The sequence below is a fragment of the Armigeres subalbatus genome, chromosome 2 (assembly GCF_024139115.2).
Source record: "Armigeres subalbatus isolate Guangzhou_Male chromosome 2, GZ_Asu_2, whole genome shotgun sequence".
Taxonomy (NCBI): Eukaryota; Metazoa; Arthropoda; class Insecta; order Diptera; family Culicidae; genus Armigeres; species Armigeres subalbatus.
In genome coordinates, this window is record NC_085140.1 from 99,509,248 (window position 1) to 99,536,085 (window position 26,838).

The window sequence follows — 26,838 nt, forward strand, 5'->3', positions numbered from 1 at the left end:
TGTCAAATCCACAAAAAAAAGTCGCAAAAGTAGCCATCAAAACAGAGTGCAAAACAAAACCAAAATTCCACTGCAAACCACTGCAAAATTAGTTTTGCAATGTCCACAGCGCAGATGCTACTTTTTATTTTTGGATTGCTTATTAAACGAAAGGTAGGTAGAATTGCGATAAGTGAATAATGTTTTTTTAATCTTTATTAATTTCACCAGGCTTTTGGAAATAGTCCGATCGTACCGCGGTTTGCCGTCTCCCGCCATGACCACTACCTAACGGTTTCCCCCTGCCGCAAAACTCAAGTTTATGCTGAATCGGAAGCTCCATGCTACGATAAACCGAAGGTAAGTTGTCAATTAAAACATCCACGGCAATAATCTGAGGTGTTATGCGTTTTATTCTCAAATTTTAGTGTTTGCAGTGATCAGCAATGATTCCCCCCACGGGGAATGTCGATCTTGTTGATGCTGTTCTTTTTCCTGCTGGACCAGCTAATCGATTAAAAGAGTCAGTATGGTTCCTGACAGCTTGTATTGTGGAACGGGAAGTTGACCATCATTGACCTGAACCTGGAAGGTAATGCTAATGGATGTCCGTCTAGCTGGCAGGCCACTTATCATAAAATTGAAAATAAACACCTCTAAGTTGATGTACCAAATGCGTACCTATGCGTACCTCCGGGGATTTTGAACGTACCTCAATATTTCCTAGAAAATCGGTGGCCTGCTGAATAGACGGTCGATTTTTCGAAAATCTTCGTAAAACTTCTCAATTTTATCGCTAATGTAATGTACCAAGTACGTACCTTCCGGAATTATATTTGTTTTTCAACGTACCTCAAAATTTCCCATACTTTCTTATACTAAACTTTTCAAATCGCTTTATATGTTAGATAACTCGACGGAATCGGATTCCTTGGAAAATTCTAGGCCGGAAACATATATAAAACCTTATACTTAAGTTGAATAATGGCAGTTTTATACTAAAAGCGTGATTTCGGGCCAAAAAAATCATATAAATACATTAGAAAACTCCTAAATACACACCAAAACATAAATAAGAGCTTACGCCTGAAAGTAGGCAATTAACAGAACGCTCGGATATTGTATAAAATGCATTTCCAACAATTTTCAATTCAAAACGAAATTAAAAACCGATAAGATATACATATATAGTTCAAAAATGCATATCAATAAGGTACATTGCACAAATCGACCAAAAATGTCCATCTGATCCTTCAAGGACATTCTCAGGTATCCCAAGTTTGTCGCAATTGCATGGCATGCCAACGTACCTCGATAGAAATATTTTTTATCAAATTATTTAATAAAAAGTCAATTATTCCAGATTAAATCCAATTAATTCGAATTTCTTTAGGTACATTGCACAAATCAACCCCAAATGTCCTTCTGATCCCTCAAGGACATTCTCAGGTATCCCAAGTTTGTCGCAATTGCATAGCATGCCAACGTACCTCGATAAAAATAATTTTAATCAAATTATTTAATAAAAAGTCAATTATTCCAGATTAAATCCAATTAATTCGAATTTCTTTAGGTACATTGCACAAATCAACCCCAAATGTCCTTCTGATCCCTCAAGGACATTCTCAAGTATCCCAAGTTTGTCGCAATTGCATAGCATGCCAACGTACCTCGATAAAAATAATTTTAATCAAATTATTTAATAAAAAGTCAATTATTCCAGATTAAATCCAATTAATTCGAATTTCTTCAACAACATTGCACAAATCACCCCACACTGTCCTTCTGAGCCTTCAAAGACATTCTCAGGTATCCCAAGTTTGTCGCAATTGCATAGCATGCCAACGTACCTCGATAAAAATAATTTTAATCAAATTATGTAAAAAAAGTCAATTATTCCAGATTAAATCCAATTAATTCGAATTTCTTTAGGTACATTGCACAAATCAACCCCAAATGTCCTTCTGATCCCTCAAGGACATTCTCAGGTATCCCAAGTTTGTCGCAATTGCATAGCATGCCAACGTACCTCGATAAAAATAATTTTAATCAAATTATTTAATGTCAATTATTCCAGATTAAATCCAATTAATTCGAATTTCTTTAGGTACATTGCACAAATCAACCCCAAATGTCCTTCTGATCCCTCAAGGACATTCTCAGGTATCCCAAGTTTGTCGCAATTGCATAGCATGCCAACGTACCTCGATAAAAATAATTTTAATCAAATCAGTCAATTATTCCAGATTAAATCCAATTAATTCGAATTTCTTTAAGTACATTGCACAAATCGACCCCAAATGTCCTTCTGATCCTTCAAGGACATTCTCAGGTATCCCAAGTTTGTCGCAATTGCATGGCATGCCAACGTACCTCGATAGAAATATTTCTTATCAAATTATTTAATAAAAAGTCAATTATTCCAGATTAAATCCAATTAATTCGAATTTATTTAGGTACATTGCACAAATCAACCCCAAATGTCCTTCTGATCCCTCAAGGACATTCTCAGGTATCCCAAGTTTGTCGCAATTGCATAGCATGCCAACGTACCTCGATAAAAATAATTTTTATCAAATTATTTAATAAAAAGTCAATTATTATAGATTAAATCCAAATAATTCGAATTTCCTTAAGTACATTGCACAAATCGACCCCAAATATCCTTCTGATCCTTCAAGGACATTCTCAGGTATCCCAAGTTTGTCGCAATTGCATAGCATGCCAACGTACCTCGATAAAAATAATTTTTATCAAATTATTTAATAAAAAGTCAATTATTATAGATTAAATCCAATTAATTCGAATTTCCTTAAGTACATTGCACAAATCGACCCCAAATGTTCTTCTGATCCTTCAAGGACATTCTCAGGTATCCCAAGTTTGTCGCAATTGCATAGCATGCCAACGTACCTCGATAGAAATAATTTAATCAAATTATTTAATAAAAAGTCAATTATTCCAGATTAAATCCAATTAATTCGAATTTCTTTAAGTACATTGCACAAATCGACCCCAAATGTCCTTCTGATCCTTCAAGGACATTCTCAGGTATCCCAAGTTTGTCGCAATTGCATAGCATGCCAACGTACCTCGATAAAAATAATTTTAATCAAATTATTTAATAAAAAGTCAATTATTCCAGATTAAATCCAATTAATTCGAATTTCTTTAGGTACATTGCACAAATCAACCCCAAATGTCCTTCTGATCCCTCAAGGACATTCTCAGGTATCCCAAGTTTGTCGTAATTGCATAGCATGCCAACGTACCTCGATAAAAATAATTTTAATCAAATTATTTAATAAAAAGTCAATTATTCCAGATTAAATCCAATTAATTCGAATTTCTTTAGGTACATTGCACAAATCAACCCCAAATGTCCTTCTGATCCCTCAAGGACATTCTCAGGTATCCCAAGTTTGTCGCAATTGCATAGCATGCCAACGTACCTCGATAAAAATAATTTTAATCAAAATATTCAATAAAAAGTCAATTATTCCATATTAAATCCAATTAATTCGAATTTCTTTAGGTACATTGCACAAATCGACCCCAAATGTCCTTCTGATCCTCAAGGACATTCTCAGGTATCACAAGTTTGTCGCAATTGCATAGCATGCCAACGTACCTCGATAAAAATAATTTTAATCAAATTATTTAATAAAAAGTCGATTATTCCATATTAAGTCAAATTAATTCGAATTTCTTTAGGTACATTGCACAAATCGACCCCAAATGTCCTTCTGATCCTCAAGGACATTCTCAGGTATCACAAGTTTGTCGCAATTGCATAGCATGCCAACGTACCTCGATAAAAATAATTTTAATCAAATTATTTAATAAAAAGTCAATTGTTATAGATTAAATCCAATTAATTCGAATTTCCTTAAGTACATTGCACAAATCGACCCCAAATGTCCTTCTGATCCTTCAAGGACATTCTCAGGTATCCCAAGTTTGTCGCAATTGCATAGCATGCCAACGTACCTCGATAAAAATAATTTTAATCAAAATATTCAATAAAAAGTCAATTATTCCAGATTAAATCCAATTAATTCGAATTTCTTTAGGTACATTGCACAAATCAACCCCAAATGTCCTTCTGATCCCTCAAGGACATTCTCAGGTATCCCAAGTTTGTCGCAATTGCATAGCATGCCAACGTACCTCGATAAAAATAATTTTAATCAAATTATTTAATAAAAAGTCAATTATTCCAGATTAAATCCAATTAATTCGAATTTCTTTAGGTACATTGCACAAATCAACCCCAAATGTCCTTCTGATCCCTCAAGGACATTCTCAGGTATCCCAAGTTTGTCGCAATTGCATAGCATGCCAACGTACCTCGATAAAAATAATTTTAATCAAAATATTCAATAAAAAGTCAATTATTCCAGATTAAATCCAATTAATTCGAATTTCTTTAGGTACATTGCACAAATCAACCCCAAATGTCCTTCTGATCCCTCAAGGACATTCTCAGGTATCCCAAGTTTGTCGCAATTGCATAGCATGCCAACGTACCTCGATAAAAATAATTTTAATCAAATTATTTAATAAAAAGTCAATTATTCCAGATTAAATCCAATTAATTCGAATTTCTTTAAGTACATTGCACAAATCGACCCCAAATGTCCTTCTGATCCTTCAAGGACATTCTCAGGTATCCCAAGTTTGTCGCAATTGCATAGCATGCCAACGTACCTCGATAAAAATAATTTTAATCAAATTATTTAATAAAAAGTCAATTATTCCAGATTAAATCCAATTAATTCGAATTTCTTTAGGTACATTGCACAAATCAAGGACATTCTCAGGTATCCCAAGTTTGTCGCAATTGCATAGCATGCCAACGTACCTCGATAAAAATAATTTTAATCAAATTATTCAATAAAAAGTCAATTATTCCAGATTAAATCCAATTAATTCGAATTTCTTTAGGTACATTGCACAAATCAACCCCAAATGTCCTTCTGATCCCTCAAGGACATTCTCAGGTATCCCAAGTTTGTCGCAATTGCATAGCATGCCAACGTACCTCGATAAAAATAATTTTAATCAAATTATTTAATAAAAAGTCAATTATTCCAGATTAAATCCAATTAATTCGAATTTCTTTAAGTACATTGCACAAATCGACCCCAAATGTCCTTCTGATCCTTCAAGGACATTCTCAGGTATCCCAAGTTTGTCGCAATTGCATGGCATGCCAACGTACCTCGATAGAAATATTTCTTATCAAATTATTTAATAAAAAGTCAATTATTCCAGATTAAATCCAATTAATTCGAATTTCTTTAAGTACATTGCACAAATCAACCCCAAATGTCCTTCTGATCCCTCAAGGACATTCTCAGGTATCCCAAGTTTGTCGCAATTGCATAGCATGCCAACGTACCTCGATAAAAATAATTTTAATCAAATTATTTAATAAAAAGTCAATTATTCCAGATTAAATCCAATCAATTCGAATTTCATTAGGTACATTGCACAAATCGACCCCAAATGTCCTTCTGATCCTTCAAGGACATTCTCAGGTATCCCAAGTTTGTCGCAATTGCATAGCATGCCAACGTACCTCGATAAAAATAATTTTAATCAAATTATTTAATAAAAAGTCAATTATTCCAGATTAAATCCAATTAATTCGAATTTCTTTAGGTACATTGCACAAATCAACCCCAAATGTCCTTCTGATCCTTCAAGGACATTCTCAGGTATCCCAAGTTTGTCGCAATTGCATAGCATGCCAACGGACCTCGATAAAATAATTTTAATCAAATTATTTAATAAAAGTCAATTATTCCAGATTAAATCCAATTAATTCGAAGTTCTTTAGGTACATTGCTCAAATCAACCCCAAATGTCCTTCTGATCCCTCGAGGACATTCTCAGGTATCCCAAGATGGTCGCAATTGCATAGCATGCCAACGTACCTCGATAAACATAATTTTATCAAATTATTTAATAAAAAGTCATTTCTTCCAGATTAAATCCAATTAATTCGAATTTCTTTAGGTACATTGCTCAAAACAACCCCAAATGTCCTTCTGATCCCTCAAGGACATTCTCAGGTATCCCAAGTTTGTCGCAATTGCATAGCATGCCAACGTACCTCGATAAAATAATTTTAATCAAAATATTTAATAAAAAGTCGATTATTCCATATTAAGTCAAATTAATTCGAATTTCTTTAGGTACATTGCACAAATCGACCCCAAATGTCCTTCTGATCCTCAAGGACATTCTCAGGTATCCCAAGTTTGTCGCAATTGCATAGCATGCCAACGTACCTCGATAAAAATAATTTTAATCAAATTATTTAATAAAAAGTCAATTATTCCAGATTAAATCCAATTAATTCGAATTTCCTTAAGTACATTGCACAAATCGACCCCAAATGTCCTTCTGATCCTTCAAGGACATTCTCAGGTATCCCAAGTTTGTCGCAATTGCATAGCATGCCAACGTACCTTGATAGAAATATTTTTTATCAAATTATTTAATAAAATGTCAATTATTCCAGATTAAATCCAATTAATTCGAATTTCTTTAGGTACATTGCACAAATCAACCCCAAATGTCCTTCTGATCCCTCAAGGACATTCTCAGGTATCCCAAGTTTGTCGCAATTGCATAGCATGCCAACGTACCTCGATAGAAATATTTTTTATCAAATTATTTAATAAAATGTCAATTATTCCAGATTAAATCCAATTATTTCGAATTTCTTTAGGTACATTGCTCAAATCAACCCCAAATGTCCTTCTGATCCCTCAAGGACATTCTCAGGTATCCCAAGTTTGTCGCAATTGCATAGCATGCCAACGTACCTCGATAAAAATAATTTTAATCAAATTATTTAATAAAAAGTCAATTATTCCAGATTAAATCCAATTAATTCGAATTTCTTCAGGTACATTGCACAAATCGACCCCAAATGTCCTACTGATCCTACAAGGATATTCTCAGGTATCCCAAGTTTGTCGCAATTGCATAGCATGCCAACGTACCTCGATAAAAATAATTTTAATCAAATTATTTAATAAAAAGTCAATTATTCCAGATTAAATCCAATTAATTCGAATTTCTTTAAGTACATTGCACAAATCGACCCCAAATGTCCTTCTGATCCTTCAAGGACATTCTCAGGTATCCCAAGTTTGTCGCAATTGCATAGCATGCCAACGTACCTCGATAAAAATAATTTTAATCAAATTATTTAATAAAAAGTCAATTATTCCAGATTAAATCCAATTAATTCGAATTTCTTTAGGTACATTGCACAAATCAACCCCAAATGTCCTTCTGATCCCTCAAGGACATTCTCAGGTATCCCAAGTTTGTCGCAATTGCATAGCATGCCAACGTACCTCGATAAAAATAATTTTAATCAAATTATTTAATAAAAAGTCAATTATTCCAGATTAAATCCAATTAATTCGAATTTCTTTAGGTACATTGCACAAATCAACCCCAAATGTCCTTCTGATCCCTCAAGGACATTCTCAGGTATCCCAAGTTTGTCGCAATTGCATAGCATGCCAACGTACCTCGATAAAAATAATTTTAATCAAATTATTTAATAAAAAGTCAATTATTCCAGATTAAATCCAATTAATTCGAATTTCTTTAGGTACATTGCACAAATCAACCCCAAATGTCCTTCTGATCCCTCAAGGACATTCTCAGGTATCCCAAGTTTGTCGCAATTGCATAGCATGCCAACGTACCTCGATAAAAATAATTTTAATCAAATTATTTAATAAAAAGTCAATTATTCCAGATTAAATCCAATTAATTCGAATTTCTTTAGGTACATTGCACAAATCAACCCCAAATGTCCTTCTGATCCCTCAAGGACATTCTCAGGTATCCCAAGTTTGTCGCAATTGCATAGCATGCCAACGTACCTCGATAAAAATAATTTTTATCAAATTATTTAATAAAAAGTCAATTATTCCAGATTAAATCCAATTAATTCGAATTTCTTTAGGTACATTGCACAAATCAACCCCAAATGTCCTTCTGATCCCTCAAGGACATTCTCAGGTATCCCAAGTTTGTCGCAATTGCATAGCATGCCAACGTACCTCGATAAAAATAATTTTTATCAAATTATTTAATAAAAAGTCAATTATTCCAGATTAAATCAAATTAATTCGAATTTATTTAGGTAAACTGCACAAATCAACCCCAAATGTCCTTCTGATCCCTCAAGGACATTCTCAGGTATCCCAAGTTTGTCGCAATTGCATAGCATGCCAACGTACCTCGATAGAAATATTTTTTATCAAATTATTTAATAAAAAGTCAATTATTCCGATTGAATCCAATTAATTCGAATTTCTTTAAGTACATTGCAAACATCGACTCCAAATGTCTTTCTGATCCTTCAAGGACATTCTCAGGAATCCCAAGTTTGTCGCAATTGCATAGCATGCCAACGTACCTCGATAAAAATAATTTTAATCAAATTATTTAATAAAAAGTCAATTATTCCAGATTAAATCCAATTAATTCGAATTTCTTTAGGTACATTGCACAAATCAACCCCAAATGTCCTTCTGATCCCTCAAGGACATTCTCAGGTATCCCAAGTTTGTCGCAATTGCATAGCATGCCAACGTACCTCGATAAAAATAATTTTAATCAAATCAGTCAATTATTCCAGATTAAATCCAATTAATTCGAATTTCTTTAAGTACATTGCACAAATCGACCCCAAATGTCCTTCTGATCCTTCAAGGACATTCTCAGGTATCCCAAGTTTGTCGCAATTGCATGGCATGCCAACGTACCTCGATAGAAATATTTCTTATCAAATTATTTAATAAAAAGTCAATTATTCCAGATTAAATCCAATTAATTCGAATTTATTTAGGTACATTGCACAAATCAACCCCAAATGTCCTTCTGATCCCTCAAGGACATTCTCAGGTATCCCAAGTTTGTCGCAATTGCATAGCATGCCAACGTACCTCGATAAAAATAATTTTTATCAAATTATTTAATAAAAAGTCAATTATTCCAGATTAAATCCAATTAATTCGAATTTCTTTAGGTACATTGCACAAATCAACCCCAAATGTCCTTCTGATCCCTCAAGGACATTCTCAGGTATCCCAAGTTTGTCGCAATTGCATAGCATGCCAACGTACCTCGATAAAAATAATTTTAATCAAAATATTCAATAAAAAGTCAATTATTCCAGATTAAATCCAATTAATTCGAATTTCTTTAGGTACATTGCACAAATCAACCCCAAATGTCCTTCTGATCCCTCAAGGACATTCTCAGGTATCCCCAGTTTGTCGCAATTGCATAGCATGCCAACGTACCTCGATAAAAATAATTTTAATCAAAATATTTAATAAAAAGTCAATTATTCCAGATTAAATCCAATTAATTCGAATTTCTTTAAGTACATTGCACAAATCGACCCCAAATGTCCTTCTGATCCTTCAAGGACATTCTCAGGTATCCCAAGTTTGTCGCAATTGCATAGCATGCCAACGTACCTCGATAAAAATAATTTTAATCAAATTATTTAATAAAAAGTCAATTATTCCAGATTAAATCCAATTAATTCGAATTTCTTTAGGTACATTGCACAAATCAACCCCAAATGTCCTTCTGATCCCTCAAGGACATTCTCAGGTATCCCAAGTTTGTCGCAATTGCATAGCATGCCAACGTACCTCGATAAAAATAATTTTAATCAAATTATTTAATAAAAAGTCAATTATTCCAGATTAAATCCAATTAATTCGAATTTCTTTAAGTACATTGCACAAATCGACCCCAAATGTCCTTCTGATCCTTCAAGGACATTCTCAGGTATCCCAAGTTTGTCGCAATTGCATGGCATGCCAACGTACCTCGATAGAAATATTTCTTATCAAATTATTTAATAAAAAGTCAATTATTCCAGATTAAATCCAATTAATTCGAATTTATTTAGGTACATTGCACAAATCAACCCCAAATGTCCTTCTGATCCCTCAAGGACATTCTCAGGTATCCCAAGTTTGTCGCAATTGCATAGCATGCCAACGTATCTCGATAAAATAATTTTTATCAAATTATTTAATAAAAGTCAATTATTCCAGATTAAATCCAATTAATTCGAATTTCTTTAGGTACATTGCACAAATCAACCCCAAATGTCCTTCTGATCCCTCAAGGACATTCTCAGGTATCCCAAGTTTGTCGCAATTGCATAGCATGCCAACGTACCTCGATAAAAATAATTTTAATCAAAATATTCAATAAAAAGTCAATTATTCCAGATTAAATCCAATTAATTCGAATTTCTTTAGGTACATTGCACAAATCAACCCCAAATGTCCTTCTGATCCCTCAAGGACATTCTCAGGTATCCCAAGTTTGTCGCAATTGCATAGCATGCCAACGTACCTCGATAAAAATAATTTTAATCAAAATATTCAATAAAAAGTCAATTATTCCAGATTAAATCCAATTAATTCGAATTTCTTTAGGTACATTGCACAAATCAACCCCAAATGTCCTTCTGATCCCTCAAGGACATTCTCAGGTATCCCAAGTTTGTCGCAATTGCATAGCATGCCAACGTACCTCGATAAAAATAATTTTATCAAATTATTTAATAAAAAGTCAATTATTCCAGATTAAATCCAATTAATTCGAATTTCTTTAGGTACATTGCACAAATCAACCCCAAATGTCCTTCTGATCCCTCAAGGACATTCTCAGGTATCCCAAGTTTGTCGCAATTGCATAGCATGCCAACGTACCTCGATAAAAATAATTTTAATCAAATTATTTAATAAAAAGTCAATTATTCCAGATTAAATCCAATTAATTCGAATTTCTTTAGGTACATTGCACAAATCAACCCCAAATGTCCTTCTGATCCCTCAAGGACATTCTCAGGTATCCCAAGGTTGTCGCAATTGCATAGCATGCCAACGTACCTCGATAAAAATAATTTTAATCAAATTATTTATTCCAAATTATTCAATTATTCCAAATTAAATCCAATTAATTCGAATTTCTTTAGGTACATTACACAAATCAACCCCAGATGTCCTTCTGATCCTTCAAGGATATTCTCAGGTATCCCAAGGTTGTCGCAATTGCATAGCATGCCAACGTACCTCGATAAAAATAATTTTAATCAAATTATTTAATAAAAAGTCAATTATTCCAGATTAAATCCAATTAATTCGAATTTCTTTAAGTACATTGCACAAATCGACCCCAAATGTCCTTCTGATCCTTCAAGGACATTCTCAGGTATCCCAAGTTTGTCGCAATTGCATGGCATGCCAACGTACCTCGATAGAAATATTTTTTATCAAATTATTTGATGAAAAGTCAATAATTCCAGATTAAAGCCCACTAATTCGAATTTATTTAGGTACATTGCACAAATCAACCCCAAATGTCCTTCTGATCCCTCAAGGACATTCTCAGGTATCCCAAGTTTGTCGCAATTGCATAGCATGCCAACGTACCTCGATAAAAATAATTTTTATCAAATTATTTAATAAAAAGTCAATTATTATAGATTAAATCCAAATAATTCGAATTTCCTTAAGTACATTGCACAAATCGACCCCAAATATCCTTCTGATCCTTCAAGGACATTCTCAGGTATCCCAAGTTTGTCGCAATTGCATAGCATGCCAACGTACCTCGATAAAACTAATTTTTATCAAATTATTTAAATTAAAGTCAATTATTATAGATTAAATCCAATTAATTCGAATTTCCTTAAGTACATTGCACAAATCGACCCCAAATGTCCTTCTGATCCTTCAAGGACATTCTCAGGTATCCCAAGTTTGTCGCAATTGCATAGCATGCCAACGTACCTCGATAGAAATAATTTTTATCAAATTATTTAATAAAAAGTCAATTATTCCAGATTAAATCCAATTAATTCGAATTTCTTTAAGAACATTGCAAAAATCAACCCCAAATGTCCTTCTGATCCCTTAAGGACATTCTCAGGTATCCCAAGTTTGTCGCAATTGCATAGCATGCCAACGTACCTCGATAAAAATAATTTTAATCAAATTATTTTATGAAAAGTCAATTATTCCAGATTAAATCCAATTAATTCGAATTTCTTTAGGTACATTGCACAAATCAACCCCAAATGTCCTTCTGATCCTTCAAGGACATGCTCAGGTATCCCAAGTTTGTCGCAATTGCATAGCATGCCAACGTACCTCGATAGAAATATTTTTTATCAAATTATTTAATAAAAAGTCAATTATTCCAGATTAAATCCAATTAATTCGAATTTATTAAGGTACATTGCACAAATCAACCCCAAATGTCCTTCTGATCCCTCAAGGACATTCTCAGGTATCCCAAGTTTGTCGCAATTGCATAGCATGCCAACGTACCTCGATAGAAATATTTTTTATCAAATTATTTAATAAAAAGTCAATTATTCCAGATTAAATCCAATTAATTCGAATTTCTTTAAGTACATTGCACAAATCGACCCCAAATGTCCTTCTGATCCTTCAAGGACATTCTCAGGTATCCCAAGTTTGTCGCAATTGCATAGCATGCCAACGTACCTCGATAAAAATAATTTTAATCAAATTATTTAATAAAAAGTCAATTATTCCAGATCAAATCCAATTAATTCGAATTTCTTTAGGTACATTGCACAAATCAACCCCAAATGTCCTTCTGATCCCTCAAGGACATTCGCCCAGGTATCCAAAGTTTGTCGCAATTGCATAGCATGCCAACGTACCTCGATAAAAATAATTTTAATCAAATTATTTAATAAAAAGTCAATTATTCCAGATTAAATCCAATTAATTCGAATTTCTTTAAGTACATTGCACAAATCGACCCCAAATGTCCTTCTGATCCTTCAAGGACATTCTCAGGTATCCCAAGTTTGTCGCAATTGCATGGCATGCCAACGTACCTCGATAGAAATATTTCTTATCAAATTATTTAATAAAAAGTCAATTATTCCAGATTAAATCCAATTAATTCGAATTTATTTAGGTACATTGCACAAATCAACCCCAAATGTCCTTCTGATCCCTCAAGGACATTCTCAGGTATCCCAAGTTTGTCGCAATTGCATAGCATGCCAACGTACCTCGATAAAAATAATTTTAATCAAATTATTCAATAAAAAGTCAATTATTCCAGATTAAATCCAATTAATTCGAATTTCTTTAGGTACATTGCACAAATCAACCCCAAATGTCCTTCTGATCCCTCAAGGACATTCTCAGGTATCCCAAGTTTGTCGCAATTGCATAGCATGCCAACGTACCTCGATAGAAATAATTTTTATCAAATTATTTAATAAAAAGTCAATTATTCCAGATTAAATCCAATTAATTCGAATTTATTAAGGTACATTGCACAAATCAACCCCAAATGTCCTTCTGATCCCTCAAGGACATTCTCAGGTATCCCAAGTTTGTCGCAATTGCATAGCATGCCAACGTACCTCGATAGAAATAATTTTAATCAAATTATTTAATAAAAAGTCAATTATTCCAGATTAAATCCAATTAATTCGAATTTCTTTAAGTACATTGCACAAATCGACCCCAAATGTCCTTCTGATCCTTCAAGGACATTCTCAGGTATCCCAAGTTTGTCGCAATTGCATAGCATGCCAACGTACCTCGATAAAAATAATTTTAATCAAATTATTTAATAAAAAGTCAATTATTCCAGATTAAATCCAATTAATTCGAATTTCTTCAGGTACATTGCACAAATCAACCCCAAATGTCCTTCTGATCCCTCAAGGACATTCGCCCAGGTATCCAAAGTTTGTCGCAATTGCATAGCATGCCAACGTACCTCGATAAAAATAATTTTAATCAAATTATTTAATAAAAAGTCAATTATTCCAGATTAAATCCAATTAATTCGAATTTCTTTAAGTACATTGCACAAATCGACCCCAAATGTCCTTCTGATCCTTCAAGGACATTCTCAGGTATCCCAAGTTTGTCGCAATTGCATGGCATGCCAACGTACCTCGATAGAAATATTTCTTATCAAATAAAAAGTCAATTATTCCAGATTAAATCCAATTAATTCGAATTTCTTTAGGTACATTGCACAAATCAACCCCAAATGTCCTTCTGATCCCTCAAGGACATTCTCAGGTATCCCAAGTTTGTCGCAATTGCATAGCATGCCAACGTACCTCGATAAAAATAATTTTAATCAAATTATTTAATAAAAAGTCAATTATTCCAGATTAAATCCAATTAATTCGAATTTCTTTAAGTACATTGCACAAATCGACACCAAATGTCCTTCTGATCCTTCAAGGACATGCTCAGGTATCCCAGATTTGTCGCAATTGCATAGCATGCCAACGTACCTCGATAAAAATAATTTTAATCAAATTATTTAATAAAAAGTCAATTATTCCAGATTAAATCCAATTAATTCGAATTTATTTAAGTACATTGCACAAATCGACCCCAAATGTCCTTCTGATCCTTCAAGGACATTCTCAGGTATCCCAAGTTTGTCGCAATTGCATAGCATGCCAACGTACCTCGATAAAAATAATTTTAATCAAATTATTTAATAAAAAGTCAATTATTCCAGATTAAATCCAATTAATTCGAATTTCTTCAGGTACATTGCACAAATCAACCCCAAATGTCCTTCTGATCCCTCAAGGACATTCGCCCAGGTATCCAAAGTTTGTCGCAATTGCATAGCATGCCAACGTACCTCGATAAAAATAATTTTAATCAAATTATTTAATAAAAGTCAATTATTCCAGATTAAATCCAATTAATTCGAATTTCTTTAAGTACATTGCACAAATCGACCCCAAATGTCCTTCTGATCCTTCAAGGACATTCTCAGGTATCCCAAGTTTGTCGCAATTGCATGGCATGCCAACGTACCTCGATAGAAATATTTCTTATCAAATTATTTAATAAAAAGTCAATTATTCCAGATTAAATCCAATTAATTCGAATTTATTTAGGTACATTGCACAAATCAACCCCAAATGTCCTTCTGATCCCTCAAGGACATTCTCAGGTATCCCAAGTTTGTCGCAATTGCATAGCATGCCAACGTACCTCGATAAAAATAATTTTAATCAAATTATTTAATGTCAATTATTCCAGATTAAATCCAATTAATTCGAATTTCTTTAGGTACATTGCACAAATCAACCCCAAATGTCCTTCTGATCCCTCAAGGACATTCTCAGGTATCCCAAGTTTGTCGCAATTGCATAGCATGCCAACGTACCTCGATAAAAATAATTTTAATCAAATTATTTAATAAAAAGTCAATTATTCCAGATTAAATCCAATTAATTCGAATTTCTTTAAGTACATTGCACAAATCGACCCCAAATGTCCTTCTGATCCTTCAAGGACATTCTCAGGTATCCCAAGTTAGTCGCAATTGCATAGCATGCCAACGTACCTCGATAAAAATAATTTTAATCAAATTATTCAATAAAAAGTCAATTATTCCAGATTAAATCCAATTAATTCGAATTTCTTTAGGTACATTGCACAAATCAACCCCAAATGTCCTTCTGATCCCTCAAGGACATTCTCAGGTATCCCAAGTTTGTCGCAATTGCATAGCATGCCAACGTACCTCGATAAAAATAATTTTAATCAAATTATTTAATAAAAAGTCAATTATTCCAGATTAAATCCAATTAATTCGAATTTCTTTAAGTACATTGCACAAATCGACACCAAATGTCCTTCTGATCCTTCAAGGACATGCTCAGGTATCCCAGATTTGTCGCAATTGCATAGCATGCCAACGTACCTCGATAAAAATAATTTTAATCAAATTATTTAATAAAAAGTCAATTATTCCAGATTAAATCCAATTAATTCGAATTTATTTAAGTACATTGCACAAATCGACCCCAAATGTCCTTCTGATCCTTCAAGGACATTCTCAGGTATCCCAAGTTTGTCGCAATTGCATGGCATGCCAACGTACCTCGATAGAAATATTTCTTATCAAATTATTTAATAAAAAGTCAATTATTCCAGATTAAATCCAATTAATTCGAATTTCTTTAGGTACATTGCACAAATCAACCCCAAATGTCCTTCTGATCCTTCAAGGACATTCTCAGGTATCCCAAGTTTGTCGCAATTGCATAGCATGCCAACGTACCTCGATAAAACTAATTTTTATCAAATTATTTAAATTAAAGTCAATTATTATAGATTAAATCCAATTAATTCGAATTTCCTTAAGTACATTGCACAAATCGACCCCAAATGTCCTTCTGATCCTTCAAGGACATTCTCAGGTATCCCAAGTTTGTCGCAATTGCATAGCATGCCAACGTACCTCGATAAAAATAATTTTAATCAAATTATTCAATAAAAAGTCAATTATTCCAGATTAAATCCAATTAATTCGAATTTCTTTAGGTACATTGCACAAATCAACCCCAAATGTCCTTCTGATCCCTCAAGGACATTCTCAGGTATCCCAAGTTTGTCGCAATTGCATAGCATGCCAACGTACCTCGATAAAACTAATTTTTATCAAATTATTTAAATTAAAGTCAATTATTATAGATTAAATCCAATTAATTCGAATTTCCTTAAGTACATTGCACAAATCGACCCCAAATGTCCTTCTGATCCTTCAAGGACATTCTCAGGTATCCCAAGTTTGTCGCAATTGCATAGCATGCCAACGTACCTCGATAAAAATAATTTTTATCAAATTATTTAATAAAAAGTCAATTATTATAGATTAAATCCAATTAATTCGAATTTCCTTAAGTACATTGCACAAATCGACCCCAAATGTTCTTCTGATCCTTCAAGGACATTCTCAGGTATCCCAAGTTTGTCGCAATTGCATAGCATGCCAACGTACCTCGATAGAAATATTTTTTATCAAATTATTTAATAAAAAGTCAATTATTCCAGATTAAATCCAATTAATTCGAATTTATTAAGGTACATTGCACAAATCAACCCCAAATGTCCTTCTGATCCCTCAAGGACATTCTCAGGTATCCCAAGTTTGTCGCAATTGCATAGCATGCCAACGTACCTCGATAGAAATAATTTTAATCAAATTATTTAATAAAAAGTCAATTATTCCAGATTAAATCCAATTAATTCGAATTTCTTTAAGTACATTGCACAAATCGACCCCAAATGTCCTTCTGATCCTTCAAGGACATTCTCAGGTATCCCAAGTTTGTCGCAATTGCATGGCATGCCAACGTACCTCGATAGAAATATTTCTTATCAAATTATTTAATAAAAAGTCAATTATTCCAGATTAAATCCAATTAATTCGAATTTATTTAGGTACATTGCACAAATCAACCCCAAATGTCCTTCTGATCCCTCAAGGACATTCTCAGGTATCCCAAGTTTGTCGCAATTGCATAGCATGCCAACGTACCTCGATAAAAATAATTTTAATCAAATTATTTAATGTCAATTATTCCAGATTAAATCCAATTAATTCGAATTTCTTTAGGTACATTGCACAAATCAACCCCAAATGTCCTTCTGATCCCTCAAGGACATTCTCAGGTATCCCAAGTTTGTCGCAATTGCATAGCATGCCAACGTACCTCGATAGAAATAATTTTAATCAAATTATTTAATAAAAAGTCAATTATTCCAGATTAAATCCAATTAATTCGAATTTCTTTAAGTACATTGCACAAATCGACCCCAAATGTCCTTCTGATCCTTCAAGGACATGCTCAGGTATCCCAGATTTGTCGCAATTGCATAGCATGCCAACGTACCTCGATAAAAATAATTTTAATCAAATTATTTAATAAAAAGTCAATTAGTCCATATTAAATCCAATTAATTCGAATTCATTTAAGTACATTGCACAAATCGACCCCAAATGTCCTTCTGATCCTTCAAGGACATTCTCAGGTACCCCAAGTTTGTCGCAATTGCATAGCATGCCAACCTACCTCGATAAAAATAATTTTAATCAAATTATTTAATAAAAAGTCCATTATGCCCGATCAAATCCAATTGTTTCCAATTTCTTTAGGTACATTGCACAAATCAACCCGAAATGTCCTTCTGATCCTTCAAGGACATTCGCCCAGGTATCCAAAGTTTGTCGCAATTGCATAGCATGCCAACGTACCTCGATAAAATAATTTTAATCAAATTATTTAATAAAAGTCAATTATTATAGATTAAATCCAATTAATTCGAATTTCCTTAAGTACATTGCACAAATCGACCCCAAATGTACTTCTGATCCTTCAAGGATATTCTCAGGTATCCCAAGTTTGTCGCAATTGCATAGCATGCCAACGTACCTCAATAAAAATAATTTTAATCAAATTATTTAATAAAAAGTCAATCATTCCAGATTAAATCCAATTAATTCGAATTTCACATTGCACAAATCGACCCTAAATGTCCTTCTGATCCTTCAAGGACATTCTCAGGTATCCCAAGTTTGTCGCAATTGCATAGCATGCCAACGTACCTCGATAAAAATAATTTTAATCAAATTATTTAATAAAAAGTCAATTATTCCAGATTAAATCCAATTAATTCGAATTTATTTAGGTACATTGCATTTTAATCAGTCCTTCTGATCCTTCAAGGACATTCTCAGGTATCCCAAGTTTGTCGCAATTGCATAGCATGCCAACGTACCTCGATAAAAATAATTTTAATCAAATTATTTAATAAAAAGTCAATTATTCCAGATTAAATCCAATTAATTCGAATTTATTTAGGTACATTGCACAAATCAACCCCAAATGTCCTTCTGATCCCTCAAGGACATTCTCAGGTATCCCAAGTTTGTCGCAATTGCATAGCATGCCAACGTACCTCGATAAAAAAATTTTAATCAAATTATTTAATAAAAAGTCAATTATTCCAGATTAAATCCAATTAATTCGAATTTCTTTAAGTACATTGCACAAATCGACCCCAAATGTCCTTCTGATCCTTCAGGACATTCTCAGGTATCCCAAGTTAGTCGCAATTGCATAGCATGCCAACGTACCTCGATAAAAATAATTTTAATCAAATTATTCAATAAAAGTCAATTATTCCAGATTAAATCCAATTAATTCGAATTTCTTTAGGTACATTGCACAAATCAACCCCAAATGTCCTTCTGATCCCTCAAGGACATTCTCAAGTATCCCAAGTTTGTCGCAATTGCATAGCATGCCAACGTACCTCGAGAAAGGTAATTAGAGTCAAATTATTTAATAAAAAGTCAATTATTCCAGATTAAATCCAATTAATTCGAATTTCTTTAAGTACATTGCACAAATCGACCCCAAATGTCCTTCTGATCCTTCAAGGACATTCTCAGGTATCCCAGATTTGTCGCAATTGCATAGCATGCCAACGTACCTCGATAAAAATAATTTTAATCAAATTATTTAATAAAAAGTCAATTATTCCAGATTAAATCCAATTAATTAGAATTTCTTTAAGTACATTTACCAAATCGACCCCAAATGTTGTTCTGATCCTTCAAGGACATTCTCAGGTATCCCAAGTTTGTCGCCATTGCATAGCATGCCAACGTACCTCGATAAAAATAATTCTTATCAAATTATTTAATAAAAAGTCAATTATTCCAGATTAAATCCAATTAATTCGAATTTCTTTAGGCACATTGCACAAATCGACCCCAAATGTCCTTCTGATCCTTCAAGGACATTCTCAGGTATCTAAGTTTGTCGCAATTGCATAGCATGCCAACGTACCTCGATAAAATAATTTTAATCAAATTATTTAATAAAAGTCAATTATTCAGATTAAATCCAATTAATTCGAATTTATTTAAGTACATTGCACAAATCGACCCCAAATGTCCTTCTGATCCTTCAAGGACATTCTCAGGTATCCCAAGTTTGTCGCAATTGCATAGTATGCCAACGTACCTCGATAGAAATAATTTCTTATCAAATTATTTAATAAAAGTCAATTATTCCAGATTAAATCCAATTAATTCGAATTTCTTTAGGTACATTGCACAAATCAACCCCAAATGTCCTTCTGATCCCTCAAGGACATTCTCAGGTATCAAAGTTTGTCGCAATTGCATAGCATGCCAACGTACCTCGATAAAACTAATTTTTATCAAATTATTTAAATTAAAGTCAATTATTATAGATTAAATCCAATTAATTCAATTTCCTTAAGTACATTGCAAATCGACCCCCAAATGTCGCTTCTGATCTCAGCCCAAGGACATTCTCAGAGTATCAAAGTTTGTCGCAATTGCACTTGCATATGTAACGTATACCTCGATAAAAGTAATTTTAATCAAATTATTCAATAAAAATCAATTATTCCAGATTAAATCCAATTAATTCAATTTCTTTGGGTACATTTTTACCGTCAACCCCAAATATCCTTCTGATCCTTCATAAAGGACATTCTCAGGTATCCCAAGTTTGTCGCAATTGCATGGCATACCAACGTACCTCGATAAAACTAATTTTATCAAATTATTTAAATTAAAAGTCAATTATTATAGATTAAATCGAATTAATTCAAGTTTTCCTGAAGTACAATGCACAAATCCCCCCCAAATGTCCTTCTGATCCTTCAAGGACATTCTCAGGTATCAAGTTTGTCGCGTTTGCCCAGCATACCCAACGTACCTCGATAAAAATAATTTTATCAAATTATTTAATAAAAGTCAATTATTATAGATTAAATCCAATTAATTCAATTTCCTTTAAGTACATTTCGCACAAATCGACCCCAATATGTTCTTCAGTCCTTTGAAGGACATTCTCAGGTATCCCAAGTTTGTCGCAATTGCATAGCATGTACAACGCATACCTCGATAATGAAATAATTTTTATCAAATTATTTTAATAAAAATCAATTATTCCAGATTAAATCCAATTAATTTAAAATTTCTTCAGGTACATTGCAAATCAACCCCCAAATGTCCTTCTGATCCTCAAGGACATTCTCAGGTATCAAAGTTTGTCGCAATTTACATAGCATGCCAACGTACCTCGATAAAAATAATTTTAGTCAAAATTATTTAATAAAAGTCAATTATTCAGATTAAATCAATTAGTTCGAATTTCTTTAAGTACATTGCACAATCGACCCAAATGTCCTTCAGTCAACCTTCAAGGACATTTCTCAAGTATCTGAAGTTTGTCACTGCAATTGCGCGTATAGCCAATAGCGTACCTCGATAAAAGTATATTTAATCAAATTATTTAATAAAAGTCAATTATTCCAATTCAAATCCAATTAATTCAAGATTTCTTTGGAGGTACATTGCAAATCAACCCCAAATGGCCTCTTCTGATCCTCAGGACATTCTTGAGGTATCAAAGTTTGTCGCAATTTGCCAGCATGCCAACGTACCTCGATAAAAATAATTTTAATCAAATTATTTAATAAAAAGTCAATTAATTCCAGATTAAATCCAATTAATTCAACAATTTCTTTAAGATACATTGCTAAATCGACCCCAAATGTCCTTCTGAATCCTTCAAGGACATTCTCAGGTATCAAGTTTGTAGTCGCAATTGCATAGCATGCCAACGTACCTCGATAAAATAATTTCTTATCAAATTATTTAATAAAAGTCAATTATTCAGATTAAATCAATTAATTGAATTTCTTTGGTTACATTGCACAAATCAACCCCAAATGTCCTTCTGATCCTCAAAGAGACATTCTCCAGGTATCTAAGTTTGTCGCAATTGCACTTAGCATGCCAACGTACCTCGATAAAAATAATTTTAATCAAATTATTTAATAAAAAGTCAGATTATTCAGATTAAATCCAATTAATTCAATTTCTTTAAGTACATTGCACAAATCATTGACACCAAATGTCCTTCTGATCCTTCAAGGACATTATCAGGTATCCAAATTCGTTGGTCGCAATTGCATGGCATGCCAACGTACCTCGATAAAATAATTTTAATCAAATTTATTCAATAAAAGTCAATTATTCAAATCATTTAATTCGAACAATTTCTTTAGGTACGATTGCACAAATCAACCCCAAATGTCCAATCTGATCCCTCAAGGACATTCTCAAATATCTAATTTGTCCTGCATGATTGCATAGCTAATACTCGGTAAAATAATTTTGATCAAATTATTTAATGAAAATTCATTATTCAGCAATTCTTATTCAATCCGTCATTCAGATTTCTTTAAAGGTACATTTTTAAATCTGATTGCAAATATCAGATTGAGTGGATTTGAGGATCGCTCAGGTATCTAGAATTTGTCGGGTTGCATAACATGCCAACGTACCTCATGATAAAATCAAATTATTAGGTGAAGGAGCAGAAAGTCAATTATTGAATTAAATCAATTGAATTTCGAACAGAAAAGAAATTCGAATTTAATTTGGGTTAATCTGAATAGTGTTGATTATGAACAATTTAATTATGAATATACAGTACGACAAACTAGGAATACAGAATTGTCTGTGCAATGGATCGAAGGATGACCATTTGTTGATTAGAATTTATCGAGTACGTTTTTCAGAAGTGCGTTAACATTTAGAGTCATTGCAGAAGGACTGAAAATTCAGATTGGTGGGTTAATCTATAATTGACTGTTTTGATCAATAATTTGATTAAGAGTATTTTATCGAGGTCACGATGGCAATGCTGTATAGTACCTGACAAATGGGATCACCTGAGATCAGAAGGACATTGAAATTGATTGTGCAATGTAAAAGAAATTCGAATTAATTGAATTTAATCTGATAATTGACTTTTTGATTGAATAATTTGATTAGGTATGTTTATCGAGAATTGACATGCTATACAGTAAAGAGAATCAAGCAAGGCATTTGAGAATCATTGTGCAATGTGAATCAGATTAGTATTTTGTCAATGCGATGGCATTGCCAGTGCAAGATGAGCAATGAGATCAGGAAAGTGAGGTCAGGCCTGCAAGAAATTGATTGAGATTTGGTGACGTGAGATTGACTGTTTGAATAATTATGAATAATTTCAGATGCGATGATACATTTTAGGAAGGATCAAGAAGTGACATTGAGGTGTGACATGAGTATGAGTGCGACAGGATGAGATCAGAAGGACGTGGGGATGATTGAATGTCTGAAATTCCAGATTGGTGGGTTTGATCCAGGATGGCACGACAGTTAGAGGTGAAATTATTTTTGTCTAAGCGATTAACATGCTATCTGTGCAGTACAAACTGGGAATACCTGAGAATTGTCAATCGAAAGACTTGGTTATTGTGCCAGGTGTGTTTGATTAAAATTATTTTATCGAAGGTACCATTAGACTATGATGCGACAAACTCGGATACGTGCATATCATAAAGAGTCAGAAGATACATTGAGATTGATTTGTACGCTTAATGTCAGAAATTTCGAATTAAATTCCGGTGGTGGATTTAATCTGGAATAATGACTTTTTGATTGAATGAATTTGATTCAAAATTATTTTTATCCAAAGTGCGTTGGCATGCTGTGCGACAAACTGTGCGATACCTGAAATGTCCTTGAAGGATCAGGAAGGACATTTGGTCAGATTGTACAGTAACACTAAAGAAGTCAATTAATTGGATTAATCTGGAATAATGACTTTATTAAATAATTTGATTAAAATTATTTTATCGGAGAGTACAGTTGGCATGCTATACTGTTACGACAAACTGGATACTGAGTGTCCTTGAGGATCAGAAGGACATTTAGGAATTGTGCAATGTACCTAAGAAATTTGAATTGAATTGGATTTAATCTGGAATAATTGACTTTTTATTAAATAATTTGATAAAAATATTTTTATCAGTACGTTGGCATACACAACCGTTGCGACAAACTTTGAGATTTACAAGTCTCCTTGAGGGATCAGAAGGACGACAGGAGTTGTCTTTATTAAATAATGTACCCCTGAAATTCAGTTGATTTCCCATCTGGGAATGGGTAACGTTTTTTTATGAATTTGATTAGAACCAATGTCTTTAATGAGGGTACGATTGACATGCTTGTCTGATTGCGATGAGGATACACTGAGAATGTCCTTGAAGGATCAGGAAGGACATTTAGGGGTCGATTGTGCAATGTATACCTAGAAAGTTCAATTAATTGGATTTAATCTGGAATAATTGACTTTTCTAAATAATTTGATTAAATTATTTTTATCCAAAGTACGTTGGCATGCTATCTGCAATTACGACAAACTTGGGATACCTGAAATGTGTCCGAGGATCAGAAGGACATTTAAGTTGGTTAATTTGTTGCAATGTACCTAAAGAAATTCGAATTAATTGGATTTAATCTGGAATAATTGACTTTTATTAAATAATTTGATTAAAATTATTTTTATCGAGGTACGTTGGCATGCTATGCAATTGCGACAAATATGGGATACCTGAGAATGTCCTTGAGGATCAGAAGGACATTTGGGGTTGATTTGAGCAATGTACCTGAAGAAATTCGAATTAATTGGATTCAATCTGGAATAATTGACTTTTTATTAAATAATTTGATAAAAAATATTTCTATCGAGGTACGTTGGAATGCCATGCAATTGCGAAAAACTTTGGAAACCTGAGAATGTCCTTGAGGGATCAGAAGGACATTTGGGGTTGATTTGAGCAATGTACCTAAAGAAATTCGAATTAATTGGATTTAATCTGGAATAATTGACTGATTTGATTAAAATTATTTTTATCGAGGTACATTGGCATGCTATGCAATTGCGACAAACTTGGGATACCTGAGAATGTCCTTGAGGGATCAGAAGGACATTTGGGGTTGATTTGAGCAATGTACCTGAAGAAATTCGAATTAATTGGATTTAATCTGGAATAATTGACTTTTTATTAAATAATTTGATAAGAAATATTTCTATCGAGGTACGTTGGCATGCCATGCAATTGCGACAAACTTGGGATACCTGAGAATGTCCTTGAGGGATCAGAAGGACATTTGGGGTTGATTTGTGCAATGTACCTAAAGAAATTCGAATTAATTGGATTTAATCTGGAATAATTGACTTTTTATTAAATAATTTGATTAAAATTATTTCTATCGAGGTACGTTGGCATGCCATGCAATTGCGACAAACTTGGGATACCTGAGAATGTCCTTGAAGGATCAGATGGACATTTTTGGTCGATTTGTGCAATGTACCTTATTGATATGCATTTTTAACTATATATGTATATCTTATCGGTTTTAATTTCGTTTTGAATTGAAAATTGTTGGAAATGCATTTTATACAATATCCGAGCGTTCTGTTAATTGCCTACTTTCAGGCGTAAGCTCTTATTTATGTTTTGGTGTGTATTTAGGAGTTTTCTAATGTATTTATATGATTTTTGGCCCGAAATCACGCTTTTTAGTATAAAACTGCCATTATTCAACTTAAGTATAAGGTTTTATATATGTTTCCGGCCTAGAATTTTCCAAGGAATCCGATTCCGTCGAGTTATCTAACATATAAAGCGATTTGAAAAGTTTAGTATAAGAAAGTATGGGAAATTTTGAGGTACGTTAAAAACAAATATACTTCCGGAAGGTACGTACTTGGTACATTACATTAGCGATAAAATTGAGAAGTTTTACGAAGATTTTCGAAAAATCGACCGTCTATTCAGCAGGCCACCGATTTTCTAGGAAATATTGAGGTACGTTCAAAATCCCCGGAGGTACGCATAGGTACGCATTTGGTACATCAACTTAGAGGTATTTATTTTCAATTTTATGATAAGTGGCCTGCCAGCTAGACGGACATTGCTAATGGATGCTATCATCAGCGTTGGACAGTAAGTTCATGTTCTGTACAAACTGCCAGATGGCCGCAGTGATTCTGAGGAAATCGCGCATCGAGACCATCAGCTAAGGACTAGCGTCGGAGGACAGCCAGGAGAGGAATCTCCCGTGAGGATTTTATAAAGTTGAAAATGGTTGGAAATAAAATTAAATAATTCTCCTTTCTTTAAAATTTGTTATGTTTTGATTATTCTAATAAGAATATTACCCATATTACCTTTTGAAACAAACAATATCATTCTTCCTTTTTTACTGTGTATTTTTTTTTCGATTTGACAGTTCTACAGTTTATTTTAAAAGCTTGAACTTTCAATTTTATAGTTTGAAATTACTTTTAAAACGGCAGTTTCTGGACTTTAGTTTTGATTTTTCGCAACTCTCTACGAAAAAGAACCAACGCAACTTTTCAATTTTACCAATGCTTTTTTCAATTATACCAATGATATTTTTTTGTGTGTAGGTACCGAGGACAGGTACTTTGCAGGTAGCACCCACCTATTGACATTTCGAAGCCCAGATAGTCCTTAGCAAGTGTGGTGGTCTCCCCATCCTGCATCCTGCACCAACCCCCCGATACTTCTGCCAGATAAGCGAGATTTTCGTGTCCCCTACTTCTGAGGTGCCGCAGAGGTATCTGCCCCCCAGGTATCTAACACTACCGACCATGCGTACCATGCGAGTCTTACTTGTGTGCTCACCCATACACTCGGTCCCTCACTCTGTGGGGGTATTACGAGTAATACCCCCAACTCCCATTCAACACATGTGCACCACTTGGGGGTGTGTGGGTACCACCCACTGCCACCCGCTTGCCGCCGAAGCAGCCGTCACTCTGTGGAACAGGCTCCGTTAACGACCTGGCTAATTGTTTCACCCCCCAGGTCATTCATCCCTTCGGCACGGGTCGCCTGACACCTTGGGATTCGGGGTTAGGGGCTTGTATGCTTTAAGCGGAACACGGTCGCTTGATAGGGTCTGCTTGCGGATACTTGTGGTTTTTGGGAGGGAATTAACAGAGCCCCCTGTTAACCCCACCACCTCCTAGGCAGAACCCACTGA

The 26,838-nt window shown here is 33.6% G+C and overlaps 1 long non-coding RNA gene across 1 annotated transcript; it reads left to right on the forward strand.

Annotated features, from left to right (window-relative positions):
* The first annotated feature begins 23 nt into the window (after positions 1-23).
* LOC134214772 (uncharacterized) lies at positions 24-25,913 on the forward strand. Its single transcript, XR_009979904.1, has 4 exons — positions 24-153; positions 211-339; positions 408-571; positions 25,764-25,913. It is a non-coding gene; the product is annotated as an uncharacterized LOC134214772 (long non-coding RNA).
* Positions 25,914-26,838: the final 925 nt, after the last annotated feature.